The sequence below is a fragment of the Otolemur garnettii genome, unplaced genomic scaffold (assembly GCF_000181295.1).
Source record: "Otolemur garnettii isolate 467f Iridium unplaced genomic scaffold, OtoGar3 scaffold00604, whole genome shotgun sequence".
Taxonomy (NCBI): domain Eukaryota; kingdom Metazoa; phylum Chordata; class Mammalia; order Primates; family Galagidae; genus Otolemur; species Otolemur garnettii.
In genome coordinates, this window is record NW_003852999.1 from 3,705 (window position 1) to 10,916 (window position 7,212).

At 47.0% G+C, this 7,212-nt stretch overlaps 1 pseudogene; it reads left to right on the plus strand.

The window, feature by feature from the left end:
* Nucleotides 1-6,203: 6,203 nt before the first annotated feature.
* Nucleotides 6,204-6,941, plus strand: LOC100965173 (annotated as a pseudogene).
* The last annotated feature ends 271 nt before the right edge of the window (nt 6,942-7,212 follow it).

Genomic DNA, 7,212 nt, shown 5'->3' on the forward strand with positions numbered 1-7,212 from the left:
GGGCAGTGGAGGTGAGAGGAGGGGGAGGAAAGGTGGAGGGGAGGAGAGGGAAGGTGTGGGGGAAGGGAGGGATGGAGATGAGAGAAGAGGGAGGAAAGGTGGAAGGAAAGTGGAGGGGAGGGGAGGAGGAGCCAAAAGAAAGTTTGGGAGAAGTAAGGAAAGGTTTAGGGGAGGAGGGAGAGGCCATGGAGAAGGAGGGGTTGGGAGTTGTGAGGGTAAACAGAGAGGGACTGGATGGGAGGGAAGGTGTGGGGGAGGGGACCAGAAATGGGGGAGAGAGGAACGGAAGGGAGACGGCAGACAGAGCAGAGGGGAGGGAGGAGGGGGGTGGGGGGGGAAGAAGGTGGGAAGCAGAAAAAGGAGATGGGGCGGCAGAAGGGCGGAGGGGGAGGGGAGGGCAAGGGCGCCAGAAGGGAGAATGCCGGAGGGAGAAGACGGGGGAAGGAGAAGGGGGGAAGGGAGGGAACGGGGAGCGTTCCTCAAGCTTTCAGAGCCCGTCCTCGGAGCAATGACTTCTAAGTTCACCAATCTCCCTCCACCCCATCCCATCCCCACGCCCCTATCCCCACCCCACACCTCTATCCCCTCTTTCCACTGCCGTACTTCCTCCACTTCACTCTCTATCAACAATGGCTCCCGCGACTCCAAGATCACGCATACGTATGGCGGCTCACACGCGCATTTTCTCTGTCAGGTACATCAGAGTTAGACCACATTCAGGAAGTCCTCCCGCTACCTCAACCCAAGCCCCTCTCCAGTTTTGGGCTATGTGGAGACCACAGCACCGAACCTGAAACCCCAGTTAATTCTCTCAGTAAACTTCTAGTACCGGAATGGGCCTCTCCTAACCGACTACAGTTCACCGTTAGAGGAAACGCCGACCTGAGGCAGAACCCGGATCACAGATGTAAAGGGTTCCTTAACCTGAAGGTCTGACTCCTCAAAAGGTTACTTTCAGAAGACTTTCCACTCACCTAAAAGGTAGTACTTGTATTCAACTTTAGGATAGCTCGTAAAGCAGGAAGAACCACCGACCCGACTTCACCTGTGTTCAGTCGCCGTGTGATTGGCAGGGCTGAACTTTACGTGACTGCCGTAGCGTGGCGCGTAGTGCCGTTGCGTGGCACGTGACTGCCATAGCGTGGCACGTGACCAGAGGAGCCACAGCCATTGGAGAGTTGCCTGTGCTCACGCTTTTCTTACCACGTGATGGTAGGAGCCACGTGGCACCTGACCTGTGGCTTTCTAGGATTCTGTGGCAAACAATCTTAAAAATACAGAGAGGGTAAAGTCTCACACTGTGCTCATTATAGGGGTGGGAGGGTGCTGTGTGTGGAAGGTGTACATAAGCATAGCATCCGAGTAGATCCCCTATACGACTATCGGGCTGAGATTTACACATGCTGGTAGCCAGTAAGGTCATGCGATGTAAGAATCCACGTGAGAGGGGCAGAGTTCAGGAGTCCTTCTTACTCTAGTGATTGGAAGAGCTAGACCCACTTCTTGTCCCTGGTAACAACATGACCAGCGATACCACATGACCTGAGGGTTAAAGAGCCCCTGGTGCCGGCATGATCCGTCTGACTCATAATCGTGGTGTCCATATGATGGCAGCGTCCACGTGGCCCATAGCCATGGGAACCCAACAATCCTCAAGCGCTCAAAAGGGTTGGGTCAGTTTGCCTCCACTTCCTGACAGTAGAGTTCAAGGACAGTAGGACTTCCCTGATTTGCCTGTTTCGGGAAACCATGGCCTTCACGAGATCTGGAGATCTCAGATTGCCTGTGTGCCTCTGGGTGACCTTCCACAGCACAACAACCTAAGTTGGGCTTTAGCTAACCACACTGCCCTTAATAAATGATATGTGTTTTATCAATGATGTATTGTTGTATACACAACATGTTGTATAACACATGACATGCTGCATAACAGAACAATACATAACAACAGTAATAGGACTTCCCCGGAACCATATCCATAGAAACTTCTACTACAATAGCCTGAACAGTTGGCTCAGGTTAAGCACTGTTGACAGAATTCCATACCAGTGCAAAGGAAATTAAAGGAAAGCCAATGAATTTCAGTCATTCATTTGAAAAAGAGAATGTGTATAGGCATTACTATGTGCCACACTCTCCAAAAAGTAAGGAGTATAAGAAGGGTAACTCTATGGAGGAGGTACTACTACAGAATTTCACAGATGAGAAAATGGAGGCACAGAGGTGTTAAATCACTTGCCCAAGTGCTCACAGACATTGCAGGTGGCAAGCCCACTGTTTCCGCCAAGCAATCTGGCTCCAGACTCTGTTCTGATCACCCACCAGGTTCCCCAAAAGAAATTGGTATTAGTTCAGCCTTACTAATTCACAAAAGCTGGAAGCTAGCCCCAGTTACTGAAGAGTTGCCATGGTGGAAGTTCTCCTTGAAATGACACCAAAAAAAAAAAAAAAAAGAAAGAAAGAAAGAAAAGAAATGCCACGTAAAGAATCTCAAATACTATGGTAATTAGCACCCATCAATGTTAACTCTATTTAGGAACCTCAAGAGATTCATTTTACGTATACACACATCAGACTACCATTGACATACGGAACATGTGTATACATAAGAGGGTGTAAAATTCTTCGTGTTAGTTGAAATCATTTCCTTTCTTTAAAAAAAAAAAAAAACAATTACTGAAAAGAGAAATAGGACAAAGTTGAAGCATCTTACCTGGCCCTTATCTGAATTACAGCAATTATCAAAGAGTGGAATCTGAATTAATTTGATTTTGCTGCATGTATATTCTGCCTGGGTCTCCCTAGAAAAGACAAAGAAAAGAGAGAAAGGCTATACATCCCAGTGTGGAGGTCTTTGTTAATTGTAGTTTAACAAACCTCGTTGGATGATTTGTGTGGGAAACTGCAGTTTGACCTGTATGTCCAAAATAAATTTGGTGTGGTCCTCCTGGTTTTCCTATTTTGGTGCACAGTTCTATACAGCTATGGCAAAGCTTTGCTAGGTTCTTGCAACATGGCATGGCTACATAAATAAGCAGAAGCTGACTCAACAGACCAGATTTTCAGAGTGAAAACTGAATATACTAGTGAGGAGAACAGACTGTGTTTATGGTTCTCAGATAATCAAAAGCAGATAAAATAAAATTAAAAAATAAAATACTCATTAGGGAAGATTGCTAGTTTATAAAGAAAAGGAACAGGCTCGGCGCCTGTGGCTCAAGCGGCTAAGGCGCCAGCCACATACACCTAAGGTGGCGGGTTGGAATCCAGCCCGGGCCTGCCAAACAACAATGAAGGATGCAACCAAAAAATAGCCAGGTGTTGAGGTGGGCGCTTATGGTCCCAGCTACTTGGGAGGCTGAGGCAGGAGACTCGCTTGAGCCCAGGAGTTGGAGGTTGCTGTGAGCTGTGATGCCATGGCACTCTACCCAGGGGGATAGCTTGAGGCTCCGTCAAAAAAAAAAAAAGAAAGAAAAGAAAAAGAAAAGGAACAGTAGCATAAGTAAATCTTTTGGATCTTTTGTGTTATAACAGACACAAATATGTTAGATTTGTTTTGACGAGGCATCTGTCATGGTTAAAAAACATAACTAGGGGTAATGTCCATAAATAAGATAATCTTGAGAAGCAACTAATTGGAATATTTGTTGCAACCTAAGAACACATCTACAGAACCTATCTCTGGTTCTGGCCACGTGCTTAGCTCCAATAATGGGCCCAGAAATAGTCTAAGCTAACAAAGAATTTTACACCCTCTTATAACTCAGGGACTGCCTGTACTGAGATGTGAAACTGAGGGAGGATACCCAGGAAAAGTAAAGTTTTTTTTTTTTTGTTTGTTTGTTTGTTTGTTTTAAAAAGGGCTTCTCAGAGAAGCCCAAAGACACTCCTGTAAGGTCACTCCCCATGGTAACCCAGCCTTTAAGAATTGTAAAACTTAGCTTCCTAGATCCTTGAAACTAATGCTGGTGCTTCCACTGCTGTAAACCATGAACGTGATTTGATACCTCCAAAACAAAACTTCTCTTGCTGCTTAACTACCCTTTGGGCACTCTAATTCAATATAGATATTTCTCAAATAAAAGTATCTATCTTTGCTAGTTAAAGAGTTACTATACTTAGAAACAAATAGAACTGAATGTTGTGGCTATTATGCTCTTATGGTATAAATGCTTTGAGTTGGTGCCTACAGGTGAAATTTTTTGTTTACCTACACAATATACAGTCCTTGCCTTCCTGGGAGAGCTCAGTCTTCCATTAGTTCATCTCCTTCCCATACAGTCAGGTATTGGGGATATCTGGCCACATGCTTAGCTCCAATAATGGGCCAAGAAATAGTCTAAGATAACCCAATGATCCAATGCCCATTGCCATAGTGGTTGAGTAAAGATTTAGCCTTGATCCATATACCTTTATCTGTATAGCTGTTTATGTGTTGGCTTCATATTAGTATTGCATACATTGGATACTAGTTTTACATTCTTGTGATACTTTAGTAAAAATAATGTTCTTCAACTCCACCCAGGAAAGTACAAAAGATGGAAATTCTCCATCTTTCTTATGACTGAATACTATTCCATGGTATACCTATACCACAGTGTGGAGTGGGAATTGTGAGGCGGCAAGACTCCCCACAGCCTGGGAAGTGCATTCAAGGAGTGGCCCCCAACTGCTTTTCCTCCCTTCCCAAAATAACAATAGTCTTTTCTCCTTGCTCCCTCTGCCAGAAGTCACATAGCTTCTGTATACTTTCCTATCTTTTGCCACATAACTGTCTTTCCCTAAAATTAATCTTCACCACATGTACAAAGATTCACATCCTTAAGAATGTTGTTTATTGGGAAGAGGCAAGATAGCTGACTGAAGCTAGGTTTCAGCAGAGGCTATCGTCCAGATGGAAAAACAATGGCCAGAACCAACCCAATAAAGAGAAAGATCAGGAGCTGAGCTGAGAGAGAGGATTGATAGTTTCTCATCGTCACTGCTGAGGCAAGCTGGGACTCCAAGGAAACAAATTTCAGGTACAAAACCATCCTAAAGAGGACAGGAATCCTTCCCTTCCCCCCTCCCCATGAGAACGGCTTGAGGCAAGTAGTGAAGAGAGGACCTTTTGTTTCACCAAAGGGGAGAGAATGACCCAGGGCTGGGAATCCCTCCACAGAGAGATACCACTGCAAGCCCAGGCAGTCTCTTGTCTGGGACAGAAGTTAATCTACTATTCTCCCTACCTTCCTGAACTCCCAATCCACCCCTCCCCCCTCTCCTAGCGGTCTGGAAGCCTACTCCCTGCAGAATCCAGAGTGTCTGGCAGATTTTTGCTAGGCTGGGGCAGTTGTGCTGAATCTATAACTTTAATAGAGGCAGGAGTCACAAGGGGAGGGAGAGTTGCCCTGTGTTGCAAAGAGCATAGAACAGGATCCACGCCACTGACTCAGAGACCAGGGGAGCACCTGCTGACACCCCACCCACCTCTGCTACACAAGGGGCACTGCCCACCAGCTCCCTGGCTCCTGTGACCCAGGGCTGGTGGCCAGCAGCTCTGCCCAGTGGCTCCCAGCCTGGCTCCTGCAACCCCTGTGGGCAGTGGTTGGTGGCTCTGCCCTCCGGTTCCCCGCCCGGCTCTTGCAACCCACAACCAGTGGGCAGCAGTTCTGCACTCTGGCTCCCCACAAGGCACCTGTGCCATGTGTGGCCAGTGGCAATGCCCTCCAGCTCCAACTACCCCCACCACCGCTTCTGCAACCTACAGTCAGCAGTACCCCAGATCAGCAGCAACACCCCCTACAGTGGCAGTGCCACCCCTGACAGTAGTGGCGGCCTCATGCTCCTTCCCACTGGGGTCAAATTTGGGAGACACACCTCCCCAATTCTGTGGAACACACAGGGAACCTGACCTGACCTGCAGCGGTTCCAGAGGTGGAGTGTGGCCAAGACAGAGTTATGGTCTCTGAGGGAGAGAACCACACTCCTCCATGGTAGCCCCTGGCTGGGTACAGATGCAGGTAGAACACTCCCCAGTTTCCAATGATCACCGGAGGAAATCAGGCCTGAACTCCTCCTGGCTGCAGGTTGCACATTTAGATGGCCCTGTAAAGGAGGCATTGTCACCTCTTTGACTTAGGTACAAATATCTGGTGTACTTGAGTATTAGAGAGAGCTATGCTGCAGCCCTTTGAGGTAACCAGTGACTGGGGTTGAAAGTGATGCAAAGTGGAAAAAGAAGCACCAGTCCCCCTGGAATAATACTTTTGCTGGGTGGGCCTTTCTGTCCCCCCAGAAAAGAACACCCGCAACGTTCCCAGAAAGCCCAGCTACTATTCCAGCAACAACCACTGGAGGGCCCCAAACACCGCTATGGGTTGCCACAGCTTCCCATCACTCACCCTCCACAGATATCGCCTGTGTTTGACACAACAGCAGAAAGCTGATTCCTAGCCTACAGGAAACATCGTCACCAAGACCCGGCAAGACGTTCAAGTCGAAATTCTGGCACCTCCACATTTCCGCATTCAGCTTTTGAGAGTCAACTATCTTCTAGCATTTCAGAGACGTTGGAGATCCCTTTAATCAAAGAGTGCCCCACTCAACAAAAAAAGGTCACAATTCCAGAAGACCCTGAGTCCTAATGCTCAATCCCCAAAGCTCTGGGGACCTGTCAGCACTTCCGAGTTCACCTTATGTGTTCATTCCACCTGACATCCTTGACCCCAGAGTCATCTTTTGTGAAGGAAGAATCTGTTCCTCAAGATCAGAAGGAAAACAGACTTCCAAACTGCTCCCATCACACTGATAGCAGCCCAGAGCCTGGGCTTGTTTTGGTTAAAGATAGCCCTGAGAACAAATAGGGGATAAAGGTCACACGGAGAAGAGGACAGCACCTGCTTGCTTACCTCAGGGAGCGAGGAAAGCTGAGCAGAAGCCAGTTGCTTGTGAAAAACTGACTACCTCTCTCATCAACGCTCTCAAGAAATTGCTGATTTTCATAGAGTTGCTAAAGTCACGTTTCTAACTCACGAGAGTCTATCAGTAGAATAAAACAGAAATAACACCAACGGAAACAAGTATTTTAAATAGAGCCCTGGAGTCATAAGGGAATTCAATCTCCACATTTGCTTTTTAAGATACCTTGTATCATGAACTGTTTACTTTATGTTTTTCTTGCATTAACTGTTTCAAATGTATGTAAATTAATGGTTGCAGAAAACAAAAAGA